The sequence below is a fragment of the Centruroides sculpturatus genome, unplaced genomic scaffold, assembly GCF_000671375.1.
Source record: "Centruroides sculpturatus isolate CEXI.00-Female unplaced genomic scaffold, Cexi_2.0 scaffold718, whole genome shotgun sequence".
NCBI lineage: Eukaryota > Metazoa > Arthropoda > Arachnida > Scorpiones > Buthidae > Centruroides > Centruroides sculpturatus.
Genome location: NW_019384925.1, coordinates 216,379 through 232,236, shown reverse-complemented (window position 1 = coordinate 232,236; position 15,858 = coordinate 216,379). Strand labels below are relative to the sequence as shown.

The following is a 15,858-nucleotide window of genomic DNA, read 5'->3' as shown; positions in this document are numbered from 1 at the left end:
AGTTAGAAACATACCATTACCTCCCAGAATATATTGTAGCATGACAATTGAAAACACGTCATATTTTTTAATTTGCTGTTAAATATATTTCATTATTAAATACTTTTACATTTAAAACTGTCTCACATTAAAATTATACTTACATTTAAACTTTTTGTGAATAAAGGATATTTCCCATACACTAAATATCTCAAAGAATCAATTTCTACAATATATCCAGGGAGGTAATGGTATGTTTCTAACTAAACTAAATGTTCCAACTAAATAAAGATGAAATACCACCAAGTGTTGAAATAGAAACACACCTTGTGTTAGTGAATCAAAAAAATGTTTCTAACTGTTATATTATGGAATATTGTGAGATAAGAAACTGCTCTCTCTGTTTTATTATGTAGCGACAGAAAAGGGGCTTGAGCCTGAAACACATCTCAGCAAATAAATTCACAAATAAAATCTGATGACAGAATTGCTAAGTGTCTGTATAAGCACCTACTAGTGATAACAAATTATTCAAATAAATGAACACATGGTTTCAGAATATATTACGAAAATTACTTTGTATACCAAGAGACTATATTTTCTTTATCAATTATATTACAAACAATGAATTTCTTGCACTCCCAGGAAAATATCCATTATTCAAAAAATCTGCTTTTAAACCACCAACACACACACAAAAAAACCACCTGTACTTGAAATTATTCAGTCTCTTGAGATTTCTATCCTTTATTTATATAAACATGTATATTACAAGATTTTTACAGTATAATGTAAAAAAGCTGACAGAAATAATATGCATTATAAACCAAAAAGTGACAAAGTATGTACAGTAGAGCATCGATTATCCAACTCAATTGGGGACTGGGGTTGGTTGAATAATTGAAAAGTCGAATAACCGAAAAGTATGAAAAAATCCATTATTAGTGTAGTATATTATTATATCCCATGTAATTAGTATATCGCTATTAACCTACTTTGCATTGAATTTTCCCCCGTGTTAAGACTATCAAATTTTTTTTTAAAATAATAATCGTTGCTATTGTATCGTTAAAAATTAGAAAATTAAGCCTCGTTTAAATACTGGCTCCCTTTCATGGTCAATCCAGTGTTGCCAGCTAAAACACCTAAAAATAATATTAAAGTAGCCAAGACATAGCCAAATATTGTAGCGCCACATCACTAGCGGACATTTGAATTTGCTGACTAGAATGCAGTTGGTTAACAGAGGTGATGGTTAATCGGGAGTCGGATAATCGATGCTCTACTGTATAATCATTAGCACTTCACAATGTTAAAAACTTGTCCATCTTGGTTTGCTTTGATGACACCACATTTTTGGGCTTTTTAGCATTCTGTCATTAAAATGTTTTTCTGGTCATCATCACTGATAAGGTTTTATTGATATGTACAGTGAAGAAAGGTATTTATGGGATCATGAAGATTCAAAACACTTCAACAAAACAGAGAGGAGTTGTCAACAGTCTTGGGCAATTATGTTCATGATCAATTTTCTCATACAGACTTTCCTGTTTTTTTTTCTTTATGTTCTTTAGCTATTTTGTCTTCAGCTAACCTTAAAATTATTACTTTTATGATATGCACCTTCTGTCAGGTAGTCATGTTAATTTGTCTGTTATGTGATATTTTTGCAACCTCAAATAGAAAAAAGTTGCATTGGTAGCAATCTGATCGATAATGCATTGTCCAGAAACAGCTTTTGACAAAATCATCCAATTTTTTTGTCATGTAATGACAATATTAAAGTTATTATTCTGAAAAGCAAGAGTTTTTTATATTTCATAAAACAAAATTTTTTTACTTTTTTTGTTGTCTAGTTGAAAAAAAATGAATGTTTAAGATATCTTTAGTCTTCTAAATGTTTTGTGGTACTCATGTGCAGATGCTATATGCTTGATGTGTTTCAGTTCTTAGTAGATGTCTGAAGTCTCAGAGCAATGAGAGTACCCTAACCTGATAATTCAGCAGACCCTTGGCCTTTTAAGGTAGTGGCATTCCAGGCCCTAGTCTCAAGGGCTTACTCTCATTGCTCTGAGACTTCAGTCTTCTAAATGTTTTCTAAATTGGAGTCACACCACAGAAAAATCTTTCCTTCCACAATATTCTATGTTAATGTAATCCTAATTATAAAGTTTAATAAAGATGGGTGACTATGGTCTATCTTCAGTCCAAATTACATAATGTCTATATATTTAATTAGCCAGGTTGTAACCAAATACTGAATTCAGCATTATCATTTAATTAGTAATACAGAATGCTTAAAAAAAGTTAACATTTATATGAAAAAGGTGCATGACCACTACAGTTACTTATTATGGCATGCTTTTTCAAGAACTACACAATTGGGTTGCGACTTCTTACACATGATAGAGAACTAAACCTGCACAGAACAAGCTACCATTACAAATCCAATATAACAGGTTACTTCCATATTAGTGTTTTAAAGCAATCTGTATATAATTTGGGTTTAAAGTGAATAGTTCAGAAAGGAAAAATGTGAGTGCAAATTATGAAGGATGTGATTACATTCACCTTTAAGTGTTTTAAATTTAATTTAAAGAAATTTTATAAAATTGAATGTATGAGAAATCATCATCATAGTAGTAAAAAAAAAAATGATTGAAACCTTTCTGTCTGACAATGAGAAAACAGTATTCAAGCCTGTGTTACAGATAGAGTCAACTGAAGAGGGGCTCTATGGCCTGAAACACATTTTGACTAATGTATCGATCAGAGTCAAAAATTGAGTAAAGGAGGATAAACAGCCTAGTGTCTTCAATTATCATTTCATTATGTTTTTCAAATAAAAAGACATAAAAATTAGTGATGGAATGATACCTAAATTTCTCCCAATTCAGATTACAGCTGCCCCTTGATAGTCCGACGTTTTGTAATACGACAAGCTCAGTAGTCCGACACACCTCCCGTCAAGGTACCCGTCCCCGTTACGTGTCTGCTTGCACAGAAGCACATCACAACGTGAATCTCCCCACCCAATTCTTACACGATGACACACATTTCGTGTGTTTTCCGTGAGCAGTTCTGTTTGAACAGTTGGAGTAGGGAATATTGTAGGCTACTGCTAGCAAAACAATGCCAAATATGTAATCACTTTCAATAATCCGGACACTTGGTAATCCGACACCCCTTTGGTCCCATACCTGTCAATTATCAAGGGACAGTGTATTTTGAATACTTTCTAAAGTTTATTTTAGTTTAGAAAAATTAATGATTTACATTATGAGCATGGTAAATTCATTAATTAATAAACATCAAGCTTAAGAATGGAAGATAATTGGGAAATAGACAATCAATCTTTCAAAAGAAACCTTCTCCATTTATATGTGGATATCCATGTTTTTAGTGTGTACTACAAAATAAATTTGTAATCTCATTTCAGATAAAGTTAATATTACAACATTACTCTCATAGAAATTACAGCTAATTCTCATTTAGTCAAATTATCCTATCATGTCATCTATCTTTGGAAACTGCTTCGTTAGCTGATGTGTTGATCAGGGGACGGTAAATGAGATGATGCACTTTTTTGAATTCATTCACCAAGTTTTCATAAATGTACAATTGCTAAACTTTTTTTTTGAGGAAAAGAAGAATCAAATGAATTTCTAGACTGACTGATCTTGAAAAATCAATTTTTAAAACCGACGTAAACATAGACAAACAATTATTTTTACTTAAATTTTCAAATGTGATTCATGTGATTCTAACATTCTACATCATCTGTGAATCATAACAAAAACTTTCACAGTTACATGAGAAAGTCATCTTATCATTTAAAAACACTTTTATATAAGCTGAAACTAATTTAGTTTGAACATCATCTTAAACAATTTTTCAGCTAAAACAATAAGAATCTTCTTGCTAAATCTGATGCAATCTTATGGAAAGAAACCGGAAACGTTCGTTTAAATAAATTAAAGTGTTGCTGAAAAAAGTATTTATGGTGTTGTTCAAGCATTTTATCATTTCAAGTAAACATACTAAATATTAAAAATGGAAAAATGTTATATAAAATTAATCTAAAATATAAACAACATTATATTTTGGCTGTTTTGTTTATTATGTACATCACCTCAGTGCAGGGTATTACATTTATTCAAGTGTTGTGCAAATCATAGCTTCTAAAAAAACAAAGGTGATTTCAATTGAAACAATGCAAGACATCATCAGAAGGCGTGAAAGTTGACAAAAACTTCCTTGTCAAATGGGGAGAGGTTCAGGAGTTTACCAACACTCATTATCCAAACAGAGTGAGGCCAACAGGATCAATGATCTCTACAATGACACCCTTGCCCGTCATTTCCGACAGATGTTGAAAAAGAGAAAGAAACAGACCACCTTGGACATGTTTTTCAAGAAGCAAGCTGCCAAAAAACAAAGGATGGAACAAGAGGAGATGACCCTGCAAGCTCCGGTAGCCTCTCCTGAATCTGACTCTGATTAAAAAACAATAAAAAGAAACCTGCTGCAATGTGTAAAAAGTCTGTATCTGTATGAATGTGTAAAGAAAGTGTTCCTCCACTTCCTCTTCACAACATCTGACTATGCGGCATAATTGGTGACTGCTCCATTTTCATTTTTTTTTTATGGTACAGTATGGTTATTTTATGCTGCGGAACGAATTATATGTTTTAACATGTATTTCTATGGGAAAATGCGTTTCGTATAACGGACTTTTCACTTAACAGACATGCACCTGGAACGGATTAAGTACGTTATACGAGGCACCATGTATTTTAATAATTTGTTATATTTTGTAACTTATTTGTTCATTGACACACTGTTACTTCCACACTGTACATGCATACATATACTACAATTTCAATTTTTTAAATTTGTAGTTATGTTCTATGTTTTGAATATGCATTCGATTGTATTTTTGTTTCGTCTAACCTGAAGATGTTAATTTAAAACAGAAATTTTTTTTAAATACATTCATTTTTTGCTGGTTATTAGTGTCTAGGTGTACTTATTACTATGTTATACCAGTATTGTGATAGTAAAGCTCCTTTTTTTACTTATTAGTGAGGGATGAAATAATTTATACATAGATCATTCAGTTATTAGTCATCACAAAAATAAACATAGAATAACAAGTAAAACTTTTCTACCAAACAAGCACATATGACACCTGGCAAAGGTATTTTCTCAAAAGCTCAGTGAAATATCCCATGGTGTCATTGGGCTTGTAATTAACTAAGCATTGGCACATGTCATTGACACTGAAACTGTTTAATATTAATCTAAAATCTCCATATAATAAAAGTAGTTATATTTTTTTAAAGATACTATTAAGGTTTCAATGAATCTTCCTATGATCTTAACACAACAATAACAATTGGAGCTATATTACTTTTCTAGCCAGAGTGCAATATGTATTAATGAAATAATAAAAAATATTTTATCTCAGTTTAGACAATTTAATTTGAAAACTCTGCAAAGAAAACCTATCAATTTTGCAAATTTACTCTATACTTTAACATGTATTTTTATTATAACTAAGGAGAAGAACTTTAGGTCTGTGTTTCTCTTATTAAAAGTTGCTTAAAAAGCTGAAGTTTTTGGTCCAACTGATCTTTGGGAGATCTAAAACACATTTAGTTAATTAGAGGCTAAAAGCATATTTTGTTATTTTTCTAGGTTTTTTTTGCATATTTTATATTTCACGTGTTTACAGCATGACAGATTGCAATAATTGATCACCAACAAATCATTGCTATCACATACAGCATAGCCAAGTCTTATCAATATATCTAAGTTTAAATTTCAATGAGTAATTTACCCTATTGTTTTGTTTATTTGTACAGTTTCATATGCTGCTTATTATTTTTTGTTATTAATATTTTATATTATGTATATTCAGTTTTCCAAATTATATACATGTATTTATTTTTACAACTTATCCATTTGACAAGGCACAGCTTTGTCTTTATGGCTCATGCCAAAAAACTCCAACTAACTGACTAATGAATAATTTATGCATCATATTTACATTTATTATTAAATTTAAACCATTTGATCTCTCTTCATAATGAAAAACAACCACAATTAACGACAAAAGATTGGATCAAAAATTTGAAGTTGAATTTTAGATCAATTTGTGTATAATAAATAAAACTTCTGTAAGCTAATTTTAATGCTCAAATATGCAAAATTATGATAAATTACTTTTTAAATATTGAAAATTATAATTGAAACATTTTGAATTTAAGATTTGACTATTAGTTTTAAATATGTAGTAATAAATTTTACTTTTGAATTGGCGACATAAGAGTTGTAAGTTAGGATAAGGTTCGTGCCTTTGTCATAGAAAATTCTTTTTATGACTAACTTATTTAAATCATTTTTTGAGCTGGTGAGTGACACAAGTCAGTATTGAGAAAAACTCCCAATAATTCTCAAAAGAGTTAGCCATTGCTTTAACTTAAATTATTTTGGACCTACGTAGTAGTAATTACATGTAATATAATGAATGAATAACAAATAAATGCATACATATTATAGGAATTACAGTGTTTTAAATCTTTTATACATATTTCCGTTGTATTTGGATGGGAATAATAAAAAGCATATTTTGTCAATTTTAATAGAATATAAAATTGCATACTCTTCAAATTTTTATAACCTAAAGTTCCTTTCTTAATTGTAACAAAGCTCAAATAGATCAACTTTTAAACAATATCAAAAACAAAATTAATTGTAATTAATGTGTCAGAAAGCAAAATTAAATTTCATAATTATGAAAAATGATCATATTTTGGAACTTGAAAAAAATGAAAAATCATCATCAAAATATGCAGAAATCAAAAGATCCTGATATTTATTAATAATTCACACTCGAGAACCTTATGAGTCCAGTAACAACAACACTTTAATGGAAAACTAATGTTTTGACCATATCCCAGTCTACTTCAGGTTTTTAACCAGTAAGATTCGAACATGGAAGGCATAGAACATGTTCAAGAATTATTTTTAAAATATATGGAACAAGCTAAGCATGTATAGACAACTTTTAACCATATGTTACAATGGCAATAGAAATATAGCTATACCATAAACAATGAATTAAAGTGTTGTTGTTACTGGACTCCTAAGGTTCTCGAGTGTGAATCATCCATTCCACTATTTCTGTAAGAAGTTGTTTTCATTTATTAATAAATTAGTTTACTAAAAATCTGTGTTAAAAAAGTAATAATAATTCATGTGGATGAAATTTTCTTGAAAAATATTATAATGGAATTCCACTGCAACAAGTAAAGATACAAGGTGATTCACTCACAACTAAACACTTGCTTTGTTAAATATCTCAAGATTGCAATCATATTTGAATACTATGTAAAACATATCCTGGTCAACTGTTTTATCAGAAAATTATGAATCATTCCATTTGTGTTACAAAATTTATCTTTTCATTCTATACATATATATTCCACATAATTGTTCAGTAATGAGTGAATCACCCTGTATTTGGAAAATAAATTAAGAGATTTTAAATCTCTTAATGTGTCCCTCCAAATATCTGTACTTGTTTTAATTTTATTTTTGACTTAGGTTTTTTGTTTTATTTCATAAATAATTGTATATTCTAATGGTTTTAAATTCTTCCAATGTTTATGATTTAAAAGCATTATTTCTTTATTTGTTCTTTTAAATATTTTGATATTTGAGTAAGAACAACACTAATAATGTCACACTAATACACTCAAATACAGTAAAATTTTAATTATACTCTAATGTTTTTGGTAATTTTTAATGACCATCTTTACGAAAGAAAAATATACTTTCTAAATAGAACAAATGCAATCAGTTTGAAATTTATTAATTTGATTTAAAAGCATTAACTCAAATCAAATTAGAACATATCACATCAAAAACACAATTCCATAAATTCAAACGTACATGCCAAATATGTCTAGTATACATGCAAATCATAAAATAACCAGAAAAAAAAAAAAAATACAATAGAAGAAAAACTAGTATAGACTTAACTATACTTAGATCTATTCTATCTATATATATATACAGTATACTATCAAGGCATTCCCTAAAGAGGTGGCCAAGAAAAAAGTGGCATTCCTGTGCACAACACTGGGCAAGCTTCAGTCTTCCATAAAATGTAATATTGTTGGTACACAAGAATAGTGACACAACTCAAAAAATAGTTCTTCAGAACAGCCATTTAAAAGTTTCATTTATCTCTGCAAGGCTTTGTCATGATCTAGGATTTTTAAAATTTTCAAATCTTTATTTCCAAAAAAAATTGAAAATTTTAAAAATCCAAGATCATGACAAAGCCTTGCAGAAATAAATGAAACTTTTAAAAGGCTGTTCTAAAAGCACTATTTTTTTGAGTTGTGTGTCTATTCTTGTGCACCAACGATATGGGCAAAGCATTGCACACCAGGAACACTCACCCAAACTTTTATAATGGAAACTGCTGAAATCATGCACTACATCCATATCTGACAATCTTGCACCATTTTTGTCTGTCCATAAATACCTCTTTCACTTCTTCCACATTCATGACTCTCTTCACACACTCTCAGCACCTTCTTTCACTCAACCTGTTTCTCTTTCAGACATTTCCATTCGTTCATCCCATCTTTTCCTCTGTCTTTCAAGCCCTCTCCTTCCCTCTACATTCCCTACATACAACTTCTTACACACCTCATCTTTTGAAATTCTCTCTACATGACCAAACCAATGCAGACATCCTTGATGTATTTGCTCAACTGCATTCTCTTTCATACTGCACAGCACCAATACATCCTCATTACTCACCAATCTCTCCTTGTCATACCACATATACACATCAGATATTTCATCTCAGCTGCAATCTGCTCTTATGTTTTGTTATGACATCCATGCTTCACAACCATACAACAGAACTGGGAGGACCACACAGCCATATTTGCCTTCTTCAGAAACATATTCTTAAGAACCGATCTCCATGTGCACCCAAGCACTTTTCTACAAGCATTCACTTGTCTTCCAATCTCCCTATCTATTCTGTCATTCCTCTCAAAAGGTGATCCCCAAGTAAAGAAACTCTCTGACCTGTTAGCAAAATCATCACACAATTCAGCTGTATCTTGCACTCACTCATTTGCTCATCTCTTTCAAACACTAAAACTTTCACTTTCTCTCCATTTATTCTCAATGCCATTGTTTTTGCAGCTCTCATTCAACATAAGATACTGCAGTTTACTTCAGCTTTCAGTCAGTAGAAAGTATCATCAACATATAACAAGCAACTGAACAGCTCAGCATCCACTTTCACACCCATTTGCACTTTCAACTGCATTACACATTTGTTTAAGTACATGTTGAATAACCAAGGAGAGATCATATAACCTTGATGCACATAATCATACTGAACCACTCTGAAACATGCTCTACTGTTCTCATACAATGCTTTAATCACCTCAAGCAGCTTCCCATTCAACCCATTCTCAGAGATCTACCCACAAATCACTCGGCCATATGCCTTCTTCACCCAGATATCTCCACCTTATCATGGTGGTCAGGTTTGTGTGCCTCAATGACCCTGGGGACTTAACTGGTGGTAACCATACTACTGGCAAGGTCACCCATGCTGGAAAGGTTGCAGATGAAAGGTCAGACTAAGGGAATATCCTTGTCCTTCAAGTTGGGGTTGGGCAAAGGGCAAACAACCCCATCCAACAAAAAAAGTTTTTCATTAAAAACAGACTATACTTAGATCAATACAAATAAATAAATACAGGTAACCCCCGTATAACAGGACACTTCTATAGACAGATTCACTCTAACATGGTTCGAGAATTGGGACCATCCCCGTATAATATGGTACTGTTATAGCACGGATTCACTCTGACACAGTTCGAGAATTAGGTAAAACCCTCGTACAACATGAAATGTAATAAATTTTTACATGCTTAAGTAATAATAGTTCACGAAAATTATTATTTTCGTGAACTATTAGTACTTAAGCATGTAAATTTTCTTTTCCCGCCTTCTGTCGATACACATGGTCCTTCTCAAAACTTGTTTCATGTTGCCAGATCTTGACGCTTCTGCTTCTGATGTTGCCAGATGTTTTTCTCTTATTCCATACTTGCTTTATTCTTCATAAGTGCTTAGCACCATATAAGGAAATTTATAAAGATCTTTTAACTAGAAGCAAGCAATCTAAAATTACACATTTTTTGCAAAAGGTAAAGCATGGATCTGAAGATAATGCAGAAAAATGCTCAGAGGATAAGAATAACTTGCCAAAAAGAAAACACTCAGTTAATAGTGCTTAGTGATGATGAAGTAAACATTGTTTAATTTATATTAATATGTATCGCTTAAGAAAATTTTAATAAAGATATTTATCTTAATTATGAAAACATAATAGCATGTTTTTAATTTTTGGAACCTAACCCTCCTTTTCGTATTAGTTCTTTATTTCGTATAACACGGCAATTTTTTGGAACATAACTCCCATGTTATACGGGGGTTACCTGCATATACAACTAAATAAATCTTATATCCTTCCTTAGACTATTAGTAATGCTTCCAATATTGCATTGCAGTCTCTGCAATTAATTGCTTGCTACTAATATATCACTAGCAGCAAGAATTAAAGAGCATAAAGATAATATCAATAAAACCAACCCTAATACAGTTCTCACTGCATATGTACTTGCTGATTCCATCTTTGTCTTGGTAGTTTGGAACCAAGTTAAAATAATACAGAAAATACAGAAGAGGAAGCAGATAAAACATTTGGAAGCTTGGCAAATTTACAAAACAATTCTGAAAGGGCAAACAATTAACAGCAGAGACTGCAATGCAATAATATCAGGAGCATTAAAAGCATTGCTAATATGATACTGAAGGACATAAGATTTATCTTTTGTTTATATTTAGTTACATATATTTATTTATATTGATGTAAGTATATAGTTAGTTGAGTCTATACTAGTTTGTTTTTCTTTCACTGTATTATTTACCAGTTATTTTACAACTTATGGGTATACTATACAATCAGATATTTAGTACTTACTGTACATTTGAATTTGTAAAATTATGTTCTGATGTGCTAACTTTCAAATTTAATAAAGTTCCATACTGAGGTGTTCATCCTATTTAGAATGTTTTTTTTCTTCCTTGAAGAAGGTTGTAAAAATAACTGAAAAGATTGGAAAAATAACTTAAAATTTTACTGCATTTAAAAGTATCAGTATGACATTACAGTAGAGCATCGTTTATCCGAATCAATTGGGGACTGGGGTGGTTCGGATAATGAATCATGTACGAAAAAATATATTAATTTATCCCATGTTGAAATTTTTCTCCATTGCGTGTCGCTTCGCATTGAATTTTCGTCGATGTTAAGCCTAACTAAGACTATTGTATCGTTAAAAATTATTTTTTTATTTTGTACAAACAAAATAAATATNTATTAATTCAAGATATACAACTTTTAATTATTATTTCAAAATGTCCTTTCACTTTCAAACAAAAAACTAGAATTTTCACAAATTACAGACATACTTCTTCCATTTACTCTTGTCAGTTGATCATCAGATTAATTAAGCAAGTTACTAAGTGATTACAATATGCATATTCTACTGTATAAGAAATAAAAATTGGTTACTTAACACCATTATAAAAATAATGCAGATAAGTTAGTAAATAAAAGGAAAACAGAAGAAAAATAACTAAAATTTTAAATTTAATCATAGTCAAAAGCTAAGAGATAAGTGAGTAAAAAATAAATTAATCATAACCATAACAAAAGATAAAGCATATCATGTATATATAATAACCTTTATCCTTCTATAAAATTAGTTTCATAACAAGGTAAAACATGTTCTAAAATTAATTTTAAAAATACAAAATTAACTGTTATTCATATACAATCTATTAAAATTTGTCAGATTATGTATATTGTCAATTCCTATAACAAATGTTTTGGAATTAAAATAAATACAAAGTGTGAATCATTTGATTTAGTAAGTTTTTAATTGTAAATCACATTAATTGTTTTAAAACATTTATTTAATGTTATTTCTATTGTGTAAAAACCATCAGTTATCATATAGTAAACAAGTACAGTCGACCCACCTATAACACAGGTTCCTACAGTTTGAATTCCTATATCACGACAAAAAAATTGCGACAGTATTCGTACAAACATGCTAAAAAAAACTCCTATAATTCAGTAAAATGTCATCGCCAACTCGTGTCGTGACAGGATTACACAAACCGTCGAGTTTAAGCGGACCTACCAAAAACCATTTATTATTTAACGTCCATAAAAATTATATTTATATTAATGATGTCTCTAAAGTTCAGCAAATTTTTCGCAAAAAAAATAATTTATCAGGAAGCACGCAAGCGCCATTCGATGACAATCTCCACGACAAAAACAAGCTTAAGCAACGGTGTAGTCGAACGGTGCACACTCAGTAAGTAATCCTACAATTTTTTTGTTTATAGCATAGTTTTTATGGATTCCCAAAAAATTATACGTATTTTGGAAATGTTGAGTCGAATTAGTCTCGAATCGATTAATTTTATGGAAGAAAACCTTTCAAACAACCGTAATCCGTAAACTGCATACGTGCCGAGCTGTGATTGGCTGGACTTCTAGAAGCTGGATTCATAAAAACAGGAACGTATCTACCAAGTTATAGGGGGGGGGTCGACTGTATTACGCTACTTGTTAATTAATATACTTTTTTCCACAAGATGTTTTTCAAAACTAAATATTATTTAAAAACTTAGATAATATAATACAGTATTACATTTTTCTAAAAGTAAACACACAAGAGTTTTAATGAAAAATAAAAGTACAATCAAATTGCACTTCTATGGCATTGCAGAGATAGATTAAATTTAAAAACCATTACAATAAATAAATAAGATGAAATTTTATACAGAGTTTTATAGGTTTGTGATAATAAGTAAACTTTTGTTAGATTAAACACCTATATATGAAAAACAATTTTAAAATATGGCATAGTTATCAGAAACCGTGAACTTTGGAACAAGGAATTATCCTAGTATCATGGTGCAACATTCAAAATCTATAAAGTCCAAGCTGTGTAGAGGTGTTGAGCATCACATAGATAGATTAATTATGTTGCTTCATTTGGGAAAATGTGTGTACAGTAAAACCTGTTTAAATCAGAATTACATGGTACAAATTTTTTGTTTCAAACAGCTTTTTTAAACATAGAAAATCAGTCCATTCCAAAGGATTTTTCCCATTTTATTCAGGTTACTATTTTGGACAGGTTTTACTATAGGTAGATTATATGTAGCCAATTTTTGAAAAATTTTCATAGTAGGCTAACATGTGTATAACTATAAACAATGAATCATTTACTGTACTGTACTTTGATATATGGGCTATAATAAAACAGTTCCAAAAACATTACATTATATAGAAGTGTAATGTAAAGATGGTCATTTAAAAAAAGAAACAGTTGAAAGTATTTACTACATAAAATTTTCTTGCTGGATTTTGAGATCTTCAAAGTTTTATGCCTATTTTATTAAACAATGGATCTAACAGATGATATACAGTAAGTTTTATGTGAGTAATAGTAATTATGTATTAAAAAAAAAATGCATGTTTGCAAGAGAAATTCAATATTCTGGAATTAATAATAAATATATTTTAAAATAAATAGTAAAATGATATAAATTGTTTTAGATGAATCACTATATTAAGCAAACTTTTGTAATTCTTATCTATCCTAAATTTTAATTTCATGTTTCATATTATTGAGAATTGAATATAAATCTCATTTTTATTCCATTACAGAAAATAATTTCAACTATTATGAAATTATCTAAAAGTAGCTAGAAGTAGCTTTTACATCGATAAGTTATATTCATTAATAATACGGTAATTTTACAATAATAATTATTCATTTATCTGTATCTTGATTTCTAAATAACATTACATTTGACACTTACTGTATGTATCATTGAGTACCAGTTTACAAAAAATAACACACCAACACCAAAAATCCAGCAATTAAAACATTTTTTCTAGACAAACATTTTCAATTATCTTAAATGGTCATCAACAGGTTCTAACCTGCAACATTCAAATACAGATTGTAATTACAACAGCATTTAAATAAAAAGAACATAGACTATAGATGTTATTGATTGCAGCATCATACATAACAGTGACATCTATCAGAACAACAACAAATATTGTCAGTGCTGCAAGGAAAACAAAAGCACTTTGTAAAAGAACTTCCACATGGGAAAAATGTTTCTATGTCCTTGTAATTTATGGCCATGGATCTTCTGAATACCTTATGTATTTCCAAGTTATTGTTTTTTGCCATTGGTGTGTTTAGTTTTTGAGCTACATCCAGTTTTACAAGCTGTTTATTTATGGCCCTGTACACACTAGGCATTTGACGAGCGTTTAGCGGAGCGTGCGCACTGGCTCGGTTTGGAAATGGATGTGGAAGTGATTGCTTGTGTGTGGCTCCTCTATCGTCGCTATAAAAGACGACGGCAGAGGCAAAGAGAATTTTGGGTGCACCCAATATTACGAGATAGACTGACGCATGAAATGTTTGTGACGTTGTATCCAAAACTAAGACAAAATAAATTCAAGTTTTTTAATTATTTTAGAATGTCTATAAAATCATTTGACGACTTACTCCATATTATAAAAGTAGATATTACCCAAAAGCGCGCGATCGAATATACAGCAAAATGGCGGCGTAAATCTAGAAGCGCCCGTAAAGCGCGGGGAAAACGCGCGATCGCATGTACGGTAACATGGCAACACATATATCTCAAAGCGCTCGGCTAACGCCCGCAAAACACGCGTTTTAACAAAAATCTATAAATGCACGTTTAACGCGCGCTTGGCCAAAAGCGCGCATTTGAGTGTGTACGGCTACATAGAACTCTTGGTTCTTTAAAACGCGCGTTAAACGCGCGCTTGGCGTTTCAGTGTGTACGGCTACATAGAACTCTTGGTTCTTTAAAACGCGCGTTTAAAAGCGCACGTTTAACGCACGTTGAAAAACGCCTAGTGTGTACAGGCTCTATGTGTCATGTTTACACCGCTAACGTAGTAATAATAGAATACATTTTAAAGATTTATTTACTTGCTTGTTTTATTAAAAGCTTGGCATCTGTTATTTATAAATATATTTATTTAATATAAACAGAAATTTTTGATACACTTCAAAAGTTTTTATGTCTATCAAATAACAAAAGTCAGATATCATATCCTTGAAATCAAAACACCACATCAGAAGAATTTGGATAAATATTTACTTGCGAGAAAATGCCTAATCTCAATTTCAATTTCTACCATATAATTTGAGTAAATACTTTTTAATATAAACCGATCCTCTTTCTTATTGATATATTGATTTGAGGATCATTATCTAAGCAAGTTACAACAGGATAAAAGTTACACATACCACAGATGTGTGTATACAAAAACTGGGTTATTGTAAATACACCACTCACCAAACCATCACCAGTTCATGACACAAAAAAAGAAAAATTCTTATGAACATTTTCATCTATGTGAAATTCGATTTTACTAGTTGTTTGTTCGATATTGTGGATACCTCGCGATATCGAATAAACGGCTGGTAAAATTGAATGTTTTTTCATGGTTTGGTGAGTGGTGTATGTGTATACAGAGCTGACCCAAAAGTTTTTGGCACTCTCCTCTCTTACTACTAGGCACCTTGTACATTGAATAATCTGCATGCCTACATACAACAGCTCCAGATGTATAGATAATATGTCTAATTAAAATAATTCATAAATATTTCCCTTTAACAGATG

At 30.7% G+C, this 15,858-nt stretch overlaps 1 protein-coding gene across 1 annotated transcript in view; it reads right to left on the bottom strand.

Moving 5' to 3' along the window:
* The window catches only part of LOC111631912 (transcription elongation factor SPT5-like), a 60,916-nt gene that overhangs the window by 43,970 nt on the left and 1,088 nt on the right, over window positions 1-15,858 (bottom strand). The window lies entirely within an intron of this gene.